General features: G+C 43.7%; 1 protein-coding gene across 1 annotated transcript in view; it reads left to right on the top strand.

The window, feature by feature from the left end:
* The first annotated feature begins 3,127 nt into the window (after positions 1-3,127).
* LOC126988745 (SIN3-HDAC complex-associated factor-like) overlaps positions 3,128-21,974 on the top strand; it is a 40,867-nt gene continuing 22,020 nt past the window's right edge. The window contains exon 1 of the mRNA XM_050847116.1: positions 3,128-3,204. The gene's annotated coding sequence lies outside the window, so the exon portion shown is untranslated. The remainder of the gene's footprint in view (positions 3,205-21,974) is intronic.

A 21,974-nucleotide genomic window follows, 5' to 3' on the forward strand; every position in this document is an offset into this window, starting at 1 on the left:
TCTCATTCATTTGTCTTTCCCTTCGATTCTAACACGCCATTGTTTTTGTTTTGTTTTTGTTGTTGTGTTTTGTTTTTTAATCAACTCATTTGCACTAATTGATGTGGGTCTATATTTTTGTCTTGTATTATTATTATTATTATTATTATTATTGTTATTTATCATTTGTGGTAGTAGTAGTTATTGGTAGTAGTAGTAGTAGTAGTAGTAAGAATAGGGATCGTAGTAGTAGTAGTAGTAGTAGTAGTAGTAGTAGTAGTAGTAGTAGTAGTAGTAGTAAGAATAAGGATCGTAGTAGTAGTAGTAGTAAGAATAGGGATCGTAGTAGTAGTAGTAGTAGTAAGAATAAGGATCGTAGTAGTAGTAGTAGTAGTAGTAGTAAGAATAGGGATCGTAGTAGTAGTAGTAGTAGTAAGAATAAGGATCGTAGTAGTAGTAGTAGTAAGAATAGGGATCGTAGTAGTAGTAGTAGTAGTAGTAAGAATAGGGATCGTAGTAGTAGTAGTAGTAGTAAGAATAGGGATCGTAGTAGTAGTAGTAGTAGTAGTAGTAAGACTAGGGATCGTAGTAGTAGTAGTAGTAGTAAGAATAGGGATCGTAGTAGTAGTAGTAGTAGTAGTAGTAAGAATAAGGATCGTAGTAGTAGATATGCCAGAGATAGTGGTAGTAGTGGTAGTGGTGGTGGTTGTGATGGTGTTAGTGGTTACAGTAGCAATGACAGTAGTAGTAGTGGTGGTGGTATTAATGGTTGTTACAGTGGAAATAGGTATTGTTATGATGGTAGTGGTATTAATAGTGGTAGTGATAGTGGTGGTGATTGTTATGATGGTAGTGGTATTAATAGTGGTAGTTATGTGGTGGTGGTGGTAGTAGTGGTTGTTATAGTGGAAATAGATATTGTTATGGTTGCAGTGGTAGTTATATTGTGGTGGTGGTGGTGATGATGGTTGGGGTTTTGATAGTAATGTTAGTGGTTGCAATGGTGGTGGTGGTTGTAAGAGTGGAAATAGGTATTGTTATGATGGTAGTGGTATTAATAGTGGTAGTTATGTGGTGGTGGTGGTGGTGATGGTTGGGGTTTTGATGGTAATGTTAGTGGTTGCAATGGTGGTGGTGGTGGTAGTGGTGGTGGTTATTGTAGGAGTGGAAATAGGTATTGTTATGATGGTTGTGGTATTAATAGTGGTAGTTATGTGGTGGTGGTGATGGTGATGGTTGGGGTTTTGATGGTAATGTTAGTGGTTGCAATACTGGTGGTGGTGGTGATGATGGTGGTGGTGGTAGCAGGTGGGAGAGGTAGGGAACGCGTGTGCCAACCCTTACCTACTATTGATTCTCTCTCTCTCTCTCTCTCTCTCTCTCTCTCTCTCTCTCTCTCTCTCTCTCTCTCTCTCTCTCTCTCTCTCTCTCTCTCTCTCTCTCTCTCTCCTATCATTCTTTCCCTTTTTCCCTTCCTTTCTTCTTTCTTTCTCTCTCTCTCTCTCTCTCTCTCTCTCTCTCTCTCTCTCTCTCTCTCTCTCTCTCTCTCTCTCTCTCTCTCTCTCTCTCTCTCTCTCTCTCTCTCAGGACTTCTTATTCACGTAAAAAAAAAAAAAAATGCACTTGGTAACACTGAAAATAACAACACTAATTCAACTAGGGAAAAAATAGGGAAAGTTTGTGTGTGTGTGTGTGTGTGTGTGTGTGTGTGTGTGTGTGTGTGTGTGTGTGTGTGTGTCCTTTCCCTTTCTTCCTCCTCTTCCTCTCTTCCTTCCCATTTTGTCCTCCAAGCTGCTCTCTTCCTATCCTGTCAATCCTACCTCCTCCCTCCCTCCCTATTCTTCTCTCTCTCTCTCTCTCTCTCTCTCTCTCTCTCTCTCTCTCTCTCTCTCTCTCTCTCTCTCTCTCTCTCTCTCTCTCTCTCTCTCTCTCTCTCTCTTCGTACTCTGCTATTGCCGGCTTTTCCGTAGCCCTCCTCCTCCTCCTCCTCCTCCTCTGCTCTTTACGGACCCGCACTCCTTAAATCAAGTTGCTAAGATATTTTTTTTTCTTTCTCTTTCTCTCAAGTTTTCATGTCCCTTCGTGGTTTCTCCTATCTGTCGTCTCTTTTTTTAATTATTCTCTCTCTCTCTCTCTCTCTCTCTCTCTCTCTCTCTCTCTCTCTCTCTCTCTCTCTCTCTCTCTCTCTCTCTCTCTCTCTCTCTCTCTCTCTCTCTCTCTCTCTCTCTCTCTCTCATCAGACCTCTCTGTCTCCTCCTCTCTCTCTCTCTCTCTCTCTCTCTCTCTCTCTCTCTCTCTCTCTCTCTCTCTCTCTCTCTCTCTCTCTCTCACCAGACCTCTCTTTCTCCTCCTCTCCTCTCTTCCTCCCCGGCTCCTCTCTTTCTCCTCCTCTCTATGTCCCCCACGAGTTTCCTTCGCTTTTGGGCCCCTTCCTTGCCCCCTCCCCTACCCTTCCTGGAAAGAGGGCAGCCGGGGCAACCCAGTTCTCTTTGCACCCATCAGGTTAGGACGCCTAGTTTCCGTGACCTCCTTGAATATCGTACCCAGGTCAGACTTACATATCACTATTTTATTTCTATCTCATTTTCTGGCTTTGTCAATCTCTACCTTTGTGTATCTTATTGTCAGAATCATTGTTATACCTGTATGTGTCTCTGTCTATCTCTACCTCTGTCTATCTCAGTGTCAGAATCATTGTAATACCTGTATGTGAATTCGTCTATCTCTACCTCTGTCTATCTCATTGTCAGTATCATGAATATACCTTTCTGCCTATCTGTCTATCTGTCTATTAGCGTTATTGGTGACGTTTCCATCTTTCTATTCATCTCAATTTCTGTATATTATTTTCAACCTCATTAGTAGACATTTCTTTTCATATCTATCTATATCTTTCCCCTCTCTATCCAGCTTTATTCAGCATCGTTAGTATATACCTTTCTTTTCATATCTATCTATATCTTTCCCCTCTCTATCCAGCTTTATTCAGCATCGTTAGTATATACCTTTCTTTTCATATCTATCTATCTTACCCCTTTATCCAGCTCTATTCAGCATCGTTAGTGTAAGTTTCTATCTGTCTCGTATCCATCCCATCCGTTTATATGGGTTTCATAATCATTTCTAATATTATTTTTGTCTCCTCCAGGACCGAGTGGGTATCCGGCAGCAGGCTTAAGATCGTGAGAGGAGAGACACAGAGGACAGCAGAAAGTGAAGAGTTTGGTAAGTAGCCACTAAGTTGATATACATAGATTTACATAGATATTCAGACCACACAGATCCCATGGTCCTATGGTGGAGTGTCCTTAAACCTAAAGTGGAATCATATCAACTGGCGAATATCAAGGTGAAGGAAGATTTACATAGATATTCAAACCACACAGATCCTATGGTCCTATGGTGGTGGGTTCTTAAACCTAAGTGAAATTGTAGCATTTGTACGTTAGTGAATATCAAGGTGAGAGAGAGAGAGAGAGAGAGAGAGAGAGAGAGAGAGAGAGAGAGAGATCGCATTCTTTGTTTTATGATACTATATTGATAAATCGTTAAAAGAATGAGTTACTATATATATATTAAACCAGAATGAGAGAAAATTTGTCTGGATGATATTTAATCAGACAAACAAAGGAAAACAAAGAAAGATTCAAGGAAAGAATATTATTAAGGTAAATTTTGATGTTAAAGGGAAAATAAGACAAAGGGAAAATATTGTTGAGTGAAAACGAAGAGGAAAGTGCTCTGGCCTATTTTCCCTCCTGTTGTCATGTTTCTCTCTCTCTCTCTCTCTCTCTCTCTCTCTCTCTCTCTCTCTCTCTCTCTCTCTCTCTCTCTCTCTCACTTTTCTATTTTTCTTTTCTTTCATTCTTTCATTTTCCTTCCTATTTCTCTCATTTTTTTCTTTTTTCCTTATTTTCTTTCCTTTTTTTTCATTTTTCTTCCTGTCTCATTTTCTTCTCTATCTATCTATCTCATCTATCTATCTGTCTATCCTGTACTGTATTAGACATCAACAGCAAAAAATATCTGCTTACTAGTGTGTGTGTATGTATGTGTGTGTGTGTGTGTGTGTGTGTGTGTGTGTGCGTAAACAATTATCACCGTGTTTTCTCTCCTTTTCCATCTGTCTGTCACGCGGCACCACAATTGGCTTTCACCACGCAACACCGCTGGTCTTTCTCACGCCGTACACAACACAACACAACACTCAAGCCCCTCTACTTCCCTTCCCCGCCAACCCTCCCCTTCAAGTTACCTTCAATCGCTATCTTCTTCGTATACTCATCTCTGTTCTCTTTTATATTATCTATCCTCTTCTTTTCTTTATTCTCATCCCTTTAAACTCTTCTATATTTATCTATCTCCTCTTCCCTCTACTTCCTTTCCTCTTTCTTCTCTCGCATCCCTTTACTCTCCTGTTTCTCTTTATCTCCTCTTTTTCGTCATCAATACTCGTCCCCTCTTCTTCCTTTCCTCTTTCTGCAATCCTCTTTAACAACATTCTCTTTCCCTTTTCTTCCTTCCCATCCCTTTACTCTCCTGTTTCTCCTATCCCCTATTTTTCATCCTCAACACTTCTTTCCTCTTGCTGCCCTCCTCCTTAATTAACATTCCTCTTTCTTCCTTCTCATTCCTATACTCTCTTCTATGTTTCTCCTATCCCTTCTTTTTCATCCTCAACACTCCTTTCCTCTCTCTTTGCCCTTCACCTTCCTTCCCATTCTCACCATTCCGTTTGTCAACATCACCAGGCATCCCAGCGTCACAACCCTTACTGGCACCTCATCAATCACCTGTCTCTTGGTCATGACACGTTCCTGGCATACTAATCACATACACTTGCCTGGATTTGGCATATGGGTACTTGTTACTTAGCCGGTATTTTCAGACGCTTCCGCCTCTCACATCAGCTATTTCCAAAGGCCGAAAAGTATATTAATAGCGTTGTGATTAATGTTATTTCCACGTTCATGTAACAGAAGCTTTGTCACACTACCACCAGGGTCAAACAACTACCCCTGGAAATGCCCAAACTACCCGTGAAAGCGTTGTCAAAGTTGTGTTCTGGGGCCTTGAAAGGTTTAAAAATATGGGTTGCCTCTCTACCCTACCTCCTCCTCCTCCTCACACGTGTTACCACCAGGGTCAAAGAACTACCCCTGGAAATGCCCAAACTACCCGTGAAAGCGTTGTCAAAGTTGTTTTCTTGGGCCTTGAAAGGTTTAAAAATATGGGTTGCCTCTCTACCCTACCTCCTCCTCCTCCTCGCACGTGTCATCCCATCCCTTCCCATCCCATCCATCACAGCATCAGTCGTACCCTCAACCATCTCACCGTCGCCCCACTTTCCCATGACAAGAGTTTCTCAAGAACGTGCGTGAGGGGGAAGGAGGGAGCTCTTAGTATTGTCAAGCGGCCTCAGAATGTCTTGAGGGTAAAAAAAGTATTGCCGGTGGTAAGGGAAGCTTGTTGCGTCTTAGGATAAAAAGTAAAGCTGGTTGACGATAAGGGAAGCTTGTTGCGTTTTAGGATTAAAAAAGTAAAGCTGGTTGACGGTAAGGGAAGCTTGTTGCGTCTTAGGATAAAATGTAAAGCTGGTTGACGGTAAGGGAAGCTTGTTGAGTCTTAGGATTAAAAAAGTAAAGCTGGTTGACGGTGAGGGAAGCTTGTTGCGTCTTAGGATTAAAAAAGTAAAGCTGGTTGACGATAAGGGAAGCTTGTTGCGTCTTAGGATTAAAAAAGTAAAGCTGGTTGACGGTAAGGGAAGCTTGTTGCGTCTTAGGATTAAAAAAGTAAAGCTGGTTGACGGTAAGGGAAGCTTGTTGCGTCTTAGGATAAAAAGTAAAGCTGGTTGACGGTAAGGGAAGCTTGTTGCGTCTTAGGATAAAAAGTAAAGCTGGTTGACGGTAAGGGAAGCTTGTTGCGTCTTAGGATAAAAAGTAAAGCTGGTTGACGGTGAGGGAAGCTTGTTGCGTCTTAGGATAAAAAGTTAAGCTGGTTGACGGTGAGGGATGCTTGTTGCGTCTTAGGACAAAAAGTAAAGCTGGTTGACGGTGAGGGAAGCTTGTTGCGTCTTAGGATAAAAAGTTAAGCTGGTTGACGGTGAGGGAAGCTTGTTGCGTCTTAGGATAAAAAGTTAAGCTGGTTGACGGTGAGGGAAGCTTGTTGCGTCTTAGGATAAAAAGTTAAGCTGGTTGACGGTGAGGAAGCTTGTTGCGTCTTAGGACAAAAAGAAAAGCTGGTTGCCGGTGAGGGAAGCTTGTTGCGTCTTAGGATAAAAAGTAAAGCTGGTTGACGGTTAGGGAAGCTTGTTGAGTCTTAGGATTAAAAAAGTAAAGCTGGTTGACGGTGAGGGAAGCTTGTTGCGTCTTAGGACAAAAAGTAAAGCTGGTTGACGGTGAGGGAAGCTTGTTGCGTCTTAGGATAAAATGTAAAGCTGGTTGACGGTAAGGGAAGCTTGTTGCGTCTTAGGATTAAAAAAGTAAAGCTGGTTGACGGTGAGGGAAGCTTGTTGCGTCTTAGGACAAAAAGTAAAGCTGGTTGACGGTGAGGGAAGCTTGTTGCGTCTTAGGATAAAATGTAAAGCTGGTTGACGGTAAGGGAAGCTTGTTGCGTCTTAGGATAAAATGTAAAGCTGGTTGACGGTAAGGGAAGCTTGTTGCGTCTTAGGATTAAAAAAAATAAAGCTGGTTGACGGTAAGGGAAGCTTGGTGTGGTGTAGACTTTTAAAATTCCACCTCTCATGACAGAAAGATCAGAAATTGGAGGCTTTCAGCTCTTGGTATCGTTCAACGGCTTCAAAATTCTAGGATAATATTTTTATATATATATATATATATATATATATATATATATATATATATATATATATATATATATATATATATATATATATATATATATATTTTTTTCCCCTTAAGCAGTTTCCTTCTCTCTCTCTCTCTCTCTCTCTCTCTCTCTCTCTCTCTCTCTCTCTCTCTCTCTCTCAATTATAAGTATTTATTTTTTGTCATTTTTGATTTTTTTTCATTCTCTAAATTTTTTTCATTCTCTCTCTCTCTCTCTCTCTCTCTCTCTCTCTCTCTCTCTCTCTCTCTCTCTCTCTCTCTCTCTCTCTCTCTCTCTCTCTCTCTCTCTCTCTCACTCACAATTAGAAGTATGTCTTTTTTGTCTGATTTCATGTTTTCATTCTCTCTCTCTCTCTCTCTCTCTCTCTCTCTCTCTCTCTCTCTCTCTCTCTCTCTCTCTCTCTCTCTCTCTCTCTCTCTCTCTCTCACCAGACCTCTCTTTCTCCTCCTCTCCTCTCTTCCTCCTCGCCTCCTCTCTTTCTCTCCTGCTCTCTCTGTCCCCCACGAGTTTTCGCTTTTCGGTCCCCTTCGTCGCCTCCCTCCCCCCTTCCTGGAAATAGGTCAGCCAGAGCAACCCGGTTCTCTCTGCACCTAGCACGTCGACCCACCTAGATTCCGTGACCCCCTTGAATACCGTACCCATGTCAGGCTTTTTATCGATATATACATTTGGACGTCAGCATTTCCAGCACCCATGACAGAGAAATACCAGGACTAGAAGGGAGAGTTAAGAGCTGTGTAGAGTCACCATTTCCACTGTCCATGATAAATATAGCAAGACAAAGGAAGTTAGTGAAATTAGAGAGGTATAGAGTCAGCATTTCCAGCACCCATGACAGAGAAATAGCAGGACTAGAAGGGAGAGTTAAGAGCTGTGTAGAGTCACCATTTCCGCTGTTCATGATATATATAGCAAGACAAAGGAAGTTAGTGAAATTAGAGCAATGTAGAGTCACCATTTCCAGCACCCATGACAGAGAAATAGCAGGACTAGAAGGGAGAGTTAAGAGCTGTGTAGAGTCACCATTTCCGCTGTTCATGATATATATAGCAAGACAAAGGAAGTTAGTGAAATTAGAGAGGTATAGAGTCAGCATTTCCAGCACCCATGACAGAGAAATAGCAGGACTAGAAGGGAGAGTTGAGAGCTGTGTAGAGTCACCATTTCCACTGTCCATGATAAATATAGCAAGACAAAAGAAGTTAGTGAAATTAGAGCAATGTAGAGTCACCATTTCCAGCACCCGTGACAAATAGCAGAACTAGTAAGATACGTTAATAGCATACAGGAAATAGCCAGGGGAGTTTCCAGCACTGCAGACGCCATCATCCCCAACAACACGTCCTGGAAAATGAAAAAAAGAATAGCGTGTCCAGCTCATTCCTGTCGAGTCACCATTTCCAGCACCCGTGACAGAAATAGCAGAACTAGCAAGGGAAGTTAATAGCATAAAGAAAATAGCAAGGGGAGTTTCCAGCACTGCAGACGTCATGGAAAAAGAAAAAAAAGAATAGCGTGTCCAGTTCATTCCAGTAGAGTCACCATTTCCAGCACCCGTGACAGAAATAGCACAACTAGCAAGGGAAGTTAATAGCATAAAGAAAATAGCAAGGGGAGTTTCCAGCACTGCAGACGTCCTGGAAAAAGAAAAAAAAGAATAGCGTGTCCAGCTCATTCCTGTAGTCACCATTTCCAGCACCCGTGACAGAAATAGCAGAACTAGTAAGATAAGTTAATAGCATAAAGAAAATAGCAAGGGGAGTTTCCAGCACTGCAGACGTCATGGAAAATGAAAAAAAGAATAGCGTCTCCAGTTCATTCCTGCAGAGTCACCATTTCCAGCACCCGTGACAGAAATAGCACAACTAGCAAGGGGAGTTAATAGCATAAAGAAAATAGCGAGGGTAGTCTCCAGCACTGCAGACGTCATAGAAAAAGAAAAAAAAGAATAGCGTCTCCAGTTCATTCCTGTCGAGTCACCATTTCCAGCACCCGTGATAGAAATAGCAGAACTAGTAAGATAAGTTAATAGCATAAAGAAAATAGCAAGGGGAGTTTCCAGCACTGCAGACGTCATGGAAAAAGAAAAAAAAGAATAGCGTGTCCAGCTCATTCCAGTAGAGTCCCCATTTCCAGCACCCGTGACAATAAGTTAATAGCATAAAGAAAATAGCAAGGGGAGTTTCCAGTACTGCAGACGTCATCATCCCCAACAACACGACATAGAAAAGAAAAAAAAGAATAGCGTGTCCAGCTCATTCCTGTAGAGTCACCATTTCCAGCACCCGTGACAATAAGTTGATAGCATAAAGAAAATAGCCAGGGGAGTTTCCAGCACTGCAGACGTCATCATCCCCAACAACACGACTTGGGAAAAAAAAAATAGCGTTTCCAGTTCATTCTCTCGACAGTGATAACCCGATGCAAACTCACGCCCCAGCAAGCAGGTCAACCCCCCCCTCCCCTCCCCCCAGCAGGTCCACGGTTCAATATATCCTTAAGGCAGGTCAGGGCAGTAGTGCTGAGGCCGGCGGCGGGAGGAGAGAACCAGCTCTTCATGGCTGTAGGAGGCGAGGACGAAGGGGGGGAAGGGGGTATAGGGATGTAGGCTGGCGTGGTCTCTCTCTCTCTCTCTCTCTCTCTCTCTCTCTCTCTCATGGCCGACACGTGGACAGTCTTTGGTCCTCCTTGTTCTCTCTCTCTCTCTCTCTCTCTCTCTCTCTCTCTCTCTCTCTCTCATAGCCGGCACGTGGACATTCTTCGGTCCTCCTTGCTCTCTCTCTCTCTCTCTCTCTCTCTCTCTCTCTCTCTCTCTCTCTGTGTTGCCACATTGCCAGTAACGTCACCCAAACCACCACCACCATCATCACCACCGCTAAGGAAAGTTCTCGTCCCTTCACCACCATCATCACCATCAACACCATTGTCTTCCCTACCAGCCGTGCAGCGTTTCACTTCCAAGTATCCACAAGTATTTACTAACCTTTCAAGCCTCGTCAACACTCCCTGTCAGCCACCTTCCCCGCCATGACCGAGGGACCTTGGCTCACGTAGGTCAACTAGAGGCCGGCGCTGAAGAGGAACGGATAACGCAATGAAGCTGATGGATAAATGGGAGTTGAGAGCTGTCTTAGGTGGATTTATTAAGGTTTAGATTATGTGGAGGACAGCAGTGAATGGGTACAAGGTATTAATCGGGGGTTGTCCCTTCTCCCATAATTCCTTCCCCTTCTGCCTCTCTCCGGCATATGACCACAGATGTTGCGCCGACTAAACGAAACTTTCCAACTTGTGTGAAGGAGTGAGTGTAGACGGATTAGATTATAAGGACGAAACAGCAAGGGCAAGATATGTTTTTTTGGTTGTTTTTTTAAAGAAAGACTTACTAGATTGAATTTAGTAGAGAAATGGAGTCAAGTAGAGATAAATGTGGAGGTATATTATTACAGTTGTCAAGGCTGTAGCAAAAAGGAGAGATGGTATTTGGATAGATGTTGAAAGAAAGACGATATCCAGTTGAAAGATAAGAAATGAAGGGATGTAGTGAGGCTTATGGAACTAGATCATGAGGGTACAGAAGGTATTGCATGAAGAAATCTGCAAGTCTCAGGGTCATAACAAAAACAAGAGATGATTTTGGACTGTGAAAGAAAGACGATATCCAGTTGAAAGGACAAGAGTGAAGGGATGTACTGAGGCTTATGGAACTATGTCATAAGGAAACAAGAAGAATGGCAAGTGTCAGGATCATAGCAAGAACAGGAGGTGATTTTGGACTGTGAAAGAAAAACGATATCCAGTTGAAAGTACAAGAGTGAAGGGATATAGTGAGGCTTATGGAACTATGTCATAAGGAAACAGAAGAAGAATGGCAACTGTCAGGATCATAGCAAATAACAAGAGATGATTTTGGACTGTGAAAGAAAAACGATATCCAGTTGAAAGTACAAGAGTGAAGGGATTTACTGAGGCTTATGGAACTTGGTCATAAGGAAACAGAAGAAGAATGGCAAGTGTCAGGATCGTATCAAGAACAGGAGATGATTTTGAACTGTGAAAGACGATATACTACAGTTGAAAGTTAAGAAATGAAGATAGGTATGGTGAGGCTTATGGAAGTAGGTTGAGACATGAAGATTGCAGTGTCAGGGCAAAGAAAGACTGAGAACAAGGGAGAAGGAGGAGGAGGAGGCTTGGGCAAGATTGAGGGAGGGAGAGGAAAGCGTGCAGAGGACGAGAGGAGAGAAGAGGATTGAGGATGAGTCAGAGCAGTGGATGATGATAGGCAAGACAAAGAGGGGAAGGTAAAATAGAGGATACAGAGATTGAAGGAGGGAAGAGAGAAGAGAGAAGTTGAAGGCAAGCAAACGGAGAGAGAAAAAAATAATAGGATACAGAGATTAAGGGAGGGAAGAAAGAGTAGAGGAGAGAAGTTAAAGGCAAGCAAGATAGTCGTAAGGGGAGAGGTAAAACAGAGAGAATACAGAGATTGAGGGAGGGAAGAAAGAGGAGAGGAAGAAGTTGAAGGCATGCAAGACAGCCGTAAGAGGAGAGGTAAAACAAAGGAGAGAAAGGAAGAGAGAAAACAAAGTACTGGAATTGAGGGGAGGAAGAAACTGGATGAGAAGACAAGAGAAAAGGAAGGGGAGGAGGAATAGAAAGGGAGTTTGTGCAATGAAGGTATAAGATAAAGAAAGGAGAGAGAGGAATAGAGAAAACAAAGAGTACTGGAATTGAGGGAAGGAAGAAACTGGATAAGGAAACAGAGAAGGAAGAGGAGGAGGGAGGAATAGGAAGGGAGTTTGTGCAATGGAGGTATAAGATAAAGAAAGGAGAGAGAGGGAGAGAGAAAACAAAGAGTACTGGAATTGAGGGAAGGAAGAAACGGGATAAGGAAACAGAGAAGGATGATGATGAGGAGGAGGAAGTTGGGGTAAGCAGAGACAAGACTAATAAATATAAATAACAAAGATAAAGAGAGAAAGATTACAGGGATTGATGGAAGGAAGGAGACGAATGAACAGGACAAAGAAGTAGGAGAAAGATTGGAGTAGAAGAGAAGGAGGAATTAGTACAAGGCAATGAATAAGAAAAAGACTTAGGAAGATAGAGATGAAACAGAGAACATAGAGAAAAGAGGAATGGAAGAAACAGACATAGGAGAAGGAAGAGTAAAGGAAGAATTAAGAAGAGGAGGAAGAGATAAAGGAGGAGGAGGAATTTAGGTTAAGCAAGGAAAGAAACTATATTAAAAAAAAGAGGAAGGGGAGGAGGAGAAAGGAAAGAAACTCGATAAATAAAACAAAGAAGAGAGAGAATAGAGGGAAGGAAGAAAAAGGAGGAAAAGAGGAAGAGGAGGAGAAGTTAAGGTAAGCAAGGAAAGAAACTAGATAACACAAAGGAGAGAGAATAGAAGGAAAGGAAGAAAAAGAGGAAGAGGAGGAGGAAACTAGATAACACAAAGAAGAGAGAATAGAAGGAAGGAAGAATAAGAGGAAGAGGAGGAGGAAACTAGATAAAGCAAAGAAGAGGGAGAAGAGAGGAAAAGAGAAGCAGGAGGAGGAGGAAGTTAGGGTAAGCAAGGTAGCAAGGAGGGCGGGCAAGGCAAGGCAAGGCGAGGCGAAGCAGACAGGCAGCAGACGAGCGGAAGCCAGTGAATTAGGGTAGCAGCAATGGCGTCAGCTGGGCAGTGGTGGAGGTACAGAGGAGGAGGAGGGGGAGGAAGCAAGCTGACACCAAAACCACACCCCTTCAACCTTCACCATCACCACCACCATCAGCCTCACCATCCAAACACGTGACATGACCTCCAAGGCGTTTAAATATGACCTTGTTTTTGCTGCTTGCTATTAGAGAAGGAAAGTAGACAAGATAAAAGAAGAAAAGAAGGAAAACGAAGAAGAAAAAGAAGACAAGGGATGGATGACGAGAGAGAGAGAGAGAGAGAGAGACAAAAGACAAGAAAGGAAGACCAGGGAAGGATGACACAGAGAGAGAGAGAGAGAGAGAGAGAGAGAGAGCACCCCGCCAAATCTGTGACCATAAAAGACAAAAATTCAACAAGCCGCCACTTCTCAACCCTTTTCTTCCCCCTTCCCCTTCTTCCTCTACGCCTCCATCTTCTTCCTTTCCTCACCTCTCCTCTCCTTTCTTCACGCGTGCTTTGTCGAATTTTCTTATAGGTCTCGTTTTTGTCTCTGTAATAGTTTCCCTTTTAATCTGCCCTTCCTTTCTTGTTTTCTTCTTTTTCCTTTCTTCCTTGTGTAGTATTGTCTTATTTCATTGTCTTCTAATTTGTCTGCATTCTTTAATTGTCTTGTTTTGTCTTCCTTCTTTCTTGTTATTGTCTCGTTTACCTATTCAATTTTTGTCTTATGTTCTTTTCTTGTTTTGTCTTCTTTTCTTCCTGACCATATCATTTGTCTTTTCCTCCTTTTCTTGTTTTGCCTACTTTTCTTCTTGTCATTGTCTTGTTTACCTATTCAATTTTTGTCTTCTGTTCTTTTCTTGTTTTGTCTTCTTTTCTTCCTGACGTTTTATCATTTGTCTTTTCCTCTTCTTGTTTTGTCTTCTTTCCTTCTTTTCTTCTCATTGTCTTGTTTCCTTATTCACCGTTTGTCTTCTGTTCTTTCCTTCTTCTTGTCTTCTTTTCTTCCTCCTGACGTCATAACATTTGTCTTTTCCTCCTTGTTTTGTCTGTTTTCCTGCTTTTCTTTCCGTCTTTCTCCTCTCCATTTGTCTTCTCTGTTTTTCTTGTTTTCTTTTCTTGTCTTCTTTCCTCCCTGCCTCACCTCTTCACTAACCTTTCCCTATTTTTTTCCTGTTATTTGTCTTCTTTTAATTTTCTTCCTCCTTCTTTTCCTCATTATTGTCTCCTTTCCTTCTTGTCTCCGCTTTTACCAACTCACTAACTTTTCCTTCCTATTAGCTTTCAAGAGAGAGAGAGAGAGAGAGAGAGGACGTTGTGAGGTAGGTCAGTACAGCGTGGCACCTCTCTTTCTCTCTCTCTCTCTCTCTTTGTACCCTAACCTGCGCTCTCTTTGTCATGCTTTCTCTCTCTCCCTCTCTCTCTTTCTCCTCACTGGTCCCTCTGTCCCCTCCCAAAAGCCGGAATGAGGAGAGAGAGAGAGAGAGAGAGAGAGAGAGAGAGAGAGAGAGAACTTTATCTAAACCGTGCAGCAAAAGGGAGAGACCAGGTTAGAGAGAGAGAGAGAGAGAGAGAGAGAGAGATACACATTTCGTAACTACATTGGACCAGCCAGGAGAAGACAGGTCCTTCAACACACACCCAAATTCTCCCTTCGCTGCCTCGCTTCCCGTGCCGGTGTTGAGCTCACGTTGCCGGGAAACAAAGAAACTACGGGCAGGGTGGGCATCTGGGGGTAGCTGGGGAGGGTACGGGGTGGGTGTGATGCATGGAGGGCGTGGGGGTTCAGGGGGAAGGGTTGGGTACTGCTGGGTCTTGGGCATCAGGAAATACCACCATGCCATCGACTCCTCTGTTACCGCCATCTCTATAACCCGGCCTGTCCTTCGTTATCCCCTGCTGTACACGGTTTAGATAAAGCTTTCTCTCTCTCTCTCTCTCTCTCTCTCTCTCTCTCTCTCTCTCTCTCTCTCTCTCTCTCTCTCTCTCTCTCTCTCTCTCTCTAACCTGGTATCTCCTTCCCTTACACCGTTCCCTTTTGCTGTACGGTGTAGATAAAGTTTCTCTCTCTCTCTCTCTCTCTCTCTCTCTCTCTCTCTCTCTCTCTCTCTCTCTCTCTCTCACACACACACACACACACACACACACACACACACACATATCTATAGGTACTGTTTGTGGATAAATCTCTCTCTCTCTCTCTCTCTCTCTCTCTCTCTCTCTCTCTCTCTCTCTCTCTCTCTCTCTCTCTCTCTCCGGTCCACCTTCACCCACTCCCGCCCTTCACCACACCTTTGATTTTTGTTACTGGACCACTCCCATCTCCCCCCTCCCCTCCGCCCCTCCCTTCCCTCATCTTCCTATCGTTTACCTTAACCCTAATCACTGACTCTTCTAATCCCTTTGCTGCCTAATCTAAGCCTCTCTTCCGGTCTGTCCCTTCTTCCCCCGCCTCCTCGTTTTTTCCCGCCATTTGCTTCTCCCCCGCCCACTGCCCGCTCTCCTCCCTCCCTCCCTCCGCTTCCCCCACCTCCTCGTCCCTTCCCTTCCCTCACCTTTAACCTACTCCACCAACCCCGCCCTTGTACATTTATGGATATACATAGATTCGCCTCCACCCGCGCCCTTCTGTCCTGTCTTTGTCCCCTAACCCGCCGAGCCTAACCTGTCTCAAGGGATGGATTGGATAGGTTTCTGCTCGGTGTTGTCAGACGCTTTCCCCCTCATCAGTACTCTCAAAGGCCCATTAGTAGATCAGCCGGGTTCTAATGAGTGTTTGTTTTAGGTTCGTGGTACAGAAGGGTCATAAAACTACCCCTGGAAATGCCCAAAACTCCTAGAAAGCTTTGTCAAATAGGTGTGATTGGGTTCAGTAATACGCTTCCAACCCCCAATTAGTAGATCAGTCGGCTTCTAATGAGTGTTTGTTTTAGGTTCGTGTACAGAAGAAGGGTTTGATTATCAGAAGGGTCATAAAACTACCCCTGGAAATGCCCAAAACTCCTAGAAAGCTTTGTTAAATAGGTGTGATTGGGTTCTGTAATACGCTTCCAACCCCCAATTAACAGATCAGTCGGGTTCTAATGAGTGTTTGTTTTAGGTTCGTGGCACAGAGGAAGGGTCAGAATACCAGAAGGGTCATAAAACTACCCCTGGAAATGCCCAAAACTCATAGAAAGCTTTGTCAAATAGGTGTGATTGGGTTCTGTAATACGCTTCCAACCCCCAATTAGTAGATCAGTCGGCTTCTAATGAGTGTTTGTTTTAGGTTCGTGTACAGAAGAAGGGTCATAAAACTACCCCTGGAAATGCCCAAAACTCATAGAAAGCCTTGTCAAATATGTGTGCTTGGGCGCCGAAATTTAACCCTTAGTTTCATGTCCCCTCTCCTTCTGCCCTCAAAAAAATAAAAATCATAATAAATAGATAAATGAATAGAAACAACTCGACACAGATACACACATTCAGTTATCAGGTGCTGGGCTTGATAAGAACGACGAATTATCTATGTTTTTCTTCATGATATCGGTCAGTGGTGAAGTATATCAGGCTATGACGATATGGTTCGAGTTCTTGTGTCCGGAAATAACACTGGCTGCCTACCTTCGTTCCATGGCCATCATCTTCCCCGTCTTCTTCATCTCCGGAAATAGTGTGTTGCCTGCCTACCTGACCCTGGCTGCCTACCTTCGTTCCATGGCCATCATCTTCCCCGTCTTCTTCATCTCCGGAAATAGTGTGTTGCCTGCCTACCTGACCGAGCGCATTACAGAGATTTCTCCTCGGTGGGTAATGCAGCAAATGGTGATAGCGATGATAAATGACTGGAATGTATAATGGTTTGGAACTAGTGAATTTGATGAGGTAAAAGATGGTGGCGTGTGTGTGTGGGTGGGTAGGTGGGTGGGTGTTTGTTGCGAAGTCGATTTGCACAGACTCTCCCAAGCTGGCGAGGGACGAGTGGGAGGGAGTCAGGACAGAAACCGTGTCATTAGTTTGAGGCCACCACGCACTGACCTACATAGCCGGGCGTGTGCCGCCGACGCTGCCTGAGATAACCTCCGTGTGAGTGTGTGTGTGTGTGTGTGTGTGTGTGTGTTATCCTTTTATATCGAAGTTTTTGGACCATATGTTGAATGATTACAGTTTTTTTTATAACTTTTGTAGTATGTTGTGGTCAGTAAATCTATCCATCTCTGTGTGTGGTGTGTGTGTGTGTGTGTGTGTGTGTGTGTGTGTGTGTGTGTGTGTGTGTGTGTGTGTGTGTGTTATCCTTTTATATCGAAGTTTTTGGACCATATGTTGAATGATTACAGTTTTTTTTATAACTTGTTGTATGTTGTGGTCAGTAAATCTATCCATCTCTCTGTGTGTGTGTGTGTGTGTGTGTGTGTGTGTGTGTGTGTGTGCACGGACCTAATCTTCTTGGCCAGGTGAGGCCCAGCTGTCGGCCACCTGCTTGCCTCCTCCTCTCCCCCCCCTCTCCCTTTCAGTCCTTTCTCAGCTCTCCGCCTCACCTGCCGCCTCTAGTATCTGATCCAAATTGAGCTTGAGGCCACGCATTTGGCGCATCCCACCCGCTGATGAACAAACACATAAAGACATACACCCAACATACTGTATCAACCTTTTCGTCGTGTAAATAATATCAGATTTTGACTTACTCCTTCATTATACCATTACTCTTAACCCCTTGACTGCGGATTTCCTACAAGAAGACATCAAGTTACAGGGATGATCATGTAGATTTATCAACCCTTCTCGTTAACGGGTCGTATCATAAGACATCTCGCCGCCCAAGAACACGTATTTGACAAGGCTTTCGTAGGAGTTGTGGGCATTTCCAGGAGTAGTTTTATGACCCTAGTGGTAGTTTGACCCTTCTTCTGTACCGTGAACCTAAAAAAAAAACATTAGAACCCGATTTATCCCCTCTTTGACTTTTAGAATTTGCTGATGTGAAAAGCGAAAGTGTCTGTAATACCAGTTTTAAGTACAAATTATACCCATAGTGCTCTAAATGATCGCTAATCCTTGTTGCGGTTGTTGAGTCACACACACGCGTCTGAAACCATTACCAGGGTTCACTAACGCAACTGGTAATAGGCAGCTGTGATCCACCCTCCCCACCCACCCCTGTACCTCTCTCCTTCCTTGCTCAACACATGGCCGCACCTCTCGACGCCCCCCCACCCGTGTCCTTACTGCATAAGATTAGCTCATCCATATGCTGTCCCAAATCCTAATGCAAGAGTTACCCTACCCCTCTCTTATACTCCTCAACACTCACAGCCACATAGCACAAGACTAATCTAGCTCACCCATATGCTGTCCCAAATCCTAATGCAAGAGTTACCCTACCCCTCTCTTATACCCCTCAACACTCTAGCCACATAGCACAAGACTAATCTAGCTCATCCATATGCTGTCCCAAATCCTAATGCAAGAGTTACCCTACCCCTCTCTTATACTGCTCAACACTCTAGCCACATAGCACAAGACTAATCTAGCTCATCCATATGCTGTCCCAAATCCTAATGCAAGAGTTACCCTACCCCTCTCTTATACTGCTCAACACTCTAACCACATAGCACAAGACTAATCTAGCTCACTCATATGCTGTCCCAAATCCTAATGCAAGAGTTACCCTACCCCTCTCTTATACTGCTCAACACTCTAACCACATAGCACAAGACTAATCTAGCTCACTCATATGCTGTCCCAAATCCTAATGCAAGAGTTACCCTACCCCTCTCTTATACTGCTCAACACTCACAGCCACATAGCACAAGACTAATCTAGCTCACCCATATGCTGTCCCAAATCCTAATGCAAGAGTTACCCTACCCCTCTCTTATACTGCTCAACACTCTAGCCACATAGCACAAGACTAATCTAGCTCACCCATATGCTGTCCCAAATCCTAATGCAAGAGTTACCTTATCCCTACCATAGCCACACCTCTTCAACCCTTCCGCGTCCTCACTTCACAAGACTAATCTAGCGCACCTATATGCTGTCCCAAGATCGTAATGCAAGAGTTAACCAGCATCTTCATACTTTCAAGACCTCTCTCTCTCTCTCTCTCTCTCTCTCACACACACACACACACACACACACACACGGCGCCCTCCCACTGAGACCCCATGTGTTTTTCCCCTCTTCCTCTTTTCCCTCGCCTATTATTTATGTCATTGTTACCAACACAACCTCGTCTTGTTCTAGTATTACAGGGACATGTTCCTTTAAGACTGATGTTGTTGTTGGTGGTGGTTGTTGTTGTTGTTGTTGGTGGTGGTGGTGGTGTTGGTGGTGTTGGTGGTGTGTCGCTGCCTCATCACCGGTGTTTGTTGGTGTTGTTTATGAAGATTATATTGAAATTAGACGTATTCCTTTAAGACCCTCTAATGGCGTGTGTGTGTGTGTGTGTGTGTGTGTGTGTGTGTGCGCGCGCCATAAGAACGACTTAATGAACATGCATGAATGGCTTTGTTCTCTCTCTCTCTCTCTCTCTCTCTCTCTCTCTCTCTCTCTCTCTCTCTCTCTCTCTCTCTCTCTCTCTCTCTCTCTCTCAATTAGAAGTATGTATTTTTTGTCTGTTTTCAAGTTATTTTTTCCTTCTCTACATTGTTTTCATTCTCTCTCTCTCTCTCTCTCTCTCTCTCTCTCTCTCTCTCTCTCTCTCTCGTCACACGTCCCCCCCAGCGAGGAAGCCAGATGTGATGATGTCTACCAAGGAGGGAGGAAGAAAGGGCGATCTCTCTCTTTGTTTACATCTTGACGCGCGCATCTTCATTTCTACGTTTTAGAGAGAAGACAAAACAGCTGAGATAGACGAAGTGTAATACAGGAACTTGAAGTGTGATTACTACGCTTATTTTGGTTGACAGCGGTCGTTTTTGTTGCTGTTGTTGTTCCTCCCCTTTACAGCTGACCCATATGCTGTCCCAAATCCTAATGCAAGAATTACCCTATCCCTCTCATAGCCACACCACTTCAACTCTTCCGCGTCCTCACCACACGAGACAAATCTAGCTGACCCATATGCTGTCCCAAATCCTAATGCAAGAGTTACCCTATCCTTATCATAGCCACGCCTCTTCAACCCTTCCGCGTCCTCACTACACGAGACAAATCTAGCTGACCCATATGCTGTCCCAAATCCTAATGCAAGAGTTACCCTATCCCTATCATAGCCACACCTCTTCAACTCTTCCGCGTCCTCACTACACGAGACAAATCTAGCTGACCCATATGCTGTCCCAAATCCTAATGCAAGAGTTACCCAATCCCTATCATAGCCACACCTCTTCAACTCTTCCGCGTCCTCACTGCACGAGACAAATCTAGCTGACCCATATGCTGTCCCAAATCCTAATGCAAGAGTTACCCTGTAGAAAACAAAATTGTAGTAGTAGTAATAGTGGGGGTAGTAAGAGTGATGTTAAATGGGGTGTGTCTTGGCATTCTCTTAGTGATTATTCGAATGTAGACTGAGGAGGTATATACATTGTGAAAAATTGGGCGTCTGGTGAAGGTGCCAAGAAAGTGTGTGTGTGTGTGTGTGTGTGTGTGTAAGGGGGAGGGAAGTGTGCCAAGCATTTTCTGGCACAACCTAGATTACATAATTAGTGATACTAGTCGTTACTATTTTCATTATTATTAGCTTAGTTGTAGTAGTGGTAGTGGTGGTAGTAGTAGTGGTAGTAGTAGTAGTGGTAGTAGTGGTAGTGGTGGTAGTAGTAGTGGTAGTAGTAGTAGTAGTAGTAGTGGGATTTAAAGAGATCATTAACACACATACACTCACACACACACACACACACACACATTTACACACACACGCAAACAAAAGCATTCTAAACAAAAATAATATCCAGAGAGAGAGAGAGAGAGAGAGAGAGAGAGAGAGAGAGAGAGAGAGGATAGTGTTGAATCTGTAATGATACCTTGAACGTGTGTATGTGTGTATGTGTGTGTGTGTGTGTGTGTGTGTGTGTGTTGACGCCCCCCACGTGCAGCTAACATTATGGCTTCGTGCTAACCTCTCCTCTCTGCCAGCCGTGCACGTGTCCCCCCCCCCCCCCCCCCTCCCCCTTTTCCTGCCCTTCGTGGATGTCACCTTACCGGCCTTGAAGCGCTCTGGTATTTTTATGCTTCTCTCTTGGCTTCCGTAGCTTTCTTGACTCAGGGATGTTTTCCTTTCCATCTTTATCAACTTTTCTTTCCAATGTTTTTTTCCCTTTTCATCTTTATCAACTTTTCTTTCCAATGTTTTTTTTTTTTCCTTTTCATCTTTATCAACTTTCGAATGTTTTTTTCCCTTTTCATCTTCATCAACTTTTCTTTCTCGACTCACGTATGTTTTCCTCTTCAACTTAACATATGTTCAGATATTTGGCACCTCACAAAAGATTAAGAAAGCTTAGAAGCGCATAAAGAGGAATGGAGATCAAAATTCAGGTTATGAGGCGGAGAGACAGGAAGCGAATATCATGGATCAGGGGACGAAGAAAAGTTGACGACATTATAACGAATAAGAACTGGATTTGGGCAGGTTATTTCATGCGTAGAAATGATAACAGGTGGATAACCAAAGTAATGAAAGTGGCAAATCGGAAATTGTAGAAGTCAAGGGAGACAGATTACCAGGTGGGGGGAGGAAGTTAGACCATTAGCCGGAGCAGGATGGAGTACACTAACACCAGAGAATAGTGGAAAACAGTTGGGGAAGGTCTTTGCAATGCAGCTAACAATAGTAATAGGGTAATAGGTCACTAAATATGATGATGATTAGGATGACCACTCTATAGGAACGGTTCTTAGGGCATCTATGGTCTTTCCTTCCTGCAGGCATCCGGTCATATTCTCAAGCATTTAGGCGCCCAAGTTCATCTATAATTGACACGGTTTTCGTAGGAGTTGTGGGCATTTCCAGGAGTATTTCAATGTTGAGCCGGTCTGGCGTAGGCTCCCGCGGGTCCTTTCCTCCCCTTTGCTCTGCCACACAGCCCCAACATCTATCCCTTCCTCCCATATGCAAGCTTTAGGTAACATATGAGAGGAAAAAATAGGTGTTGGGACTGTGTGGTAGAGCAGAGGGGAGAAATGGACCCGCGGGAGCCAACGCCAAACCGGACTACCCAATTTGGTTTATAATGGTAGTTTGACCCTTCTTCTGTACCATGAACCTAAGAAAACACGCATGAGAACCTGATTGGTCTACTTTTTGGCCTTTGGAAATAGTTTATGTGAGAGTCTGAAGCGTTTGAGAATAGCGTCCCTTGTTAAATGCCGGGCACGATCGTAGCCTCAGTGATGGCGTTTATTTTTATTTTTTCCCGGTATAGAAGCCATCAACTGTGTCCTTATTGCTGACCACGCGCGGCTACAGCGTATGGCCCCAACTTGACATTTATTCCTAACTACAATTAGATGGTTTATGTGATTCAGCGATTACGTAGGTCTTTGTGTTATTTTCTGCCATTAGTTACCCGCGTCA

This window comes from Eriocheir sinensis, chromosome 70 (assembly GCF_024679095.1).
Source record: "Eriocheir sinensis breed Jianghai 21 chromosome 70, ASM2467909v1, whole genome shotgun sequence".
In the NCBI taxonomy this organism is placed as follows: domain Eukaryota; kingdom Metazoa; phylum Arthropoda; class Malacostraca; order Decapoda; family Varunidae; genus Eriocheir; species Eriocheir sinensis.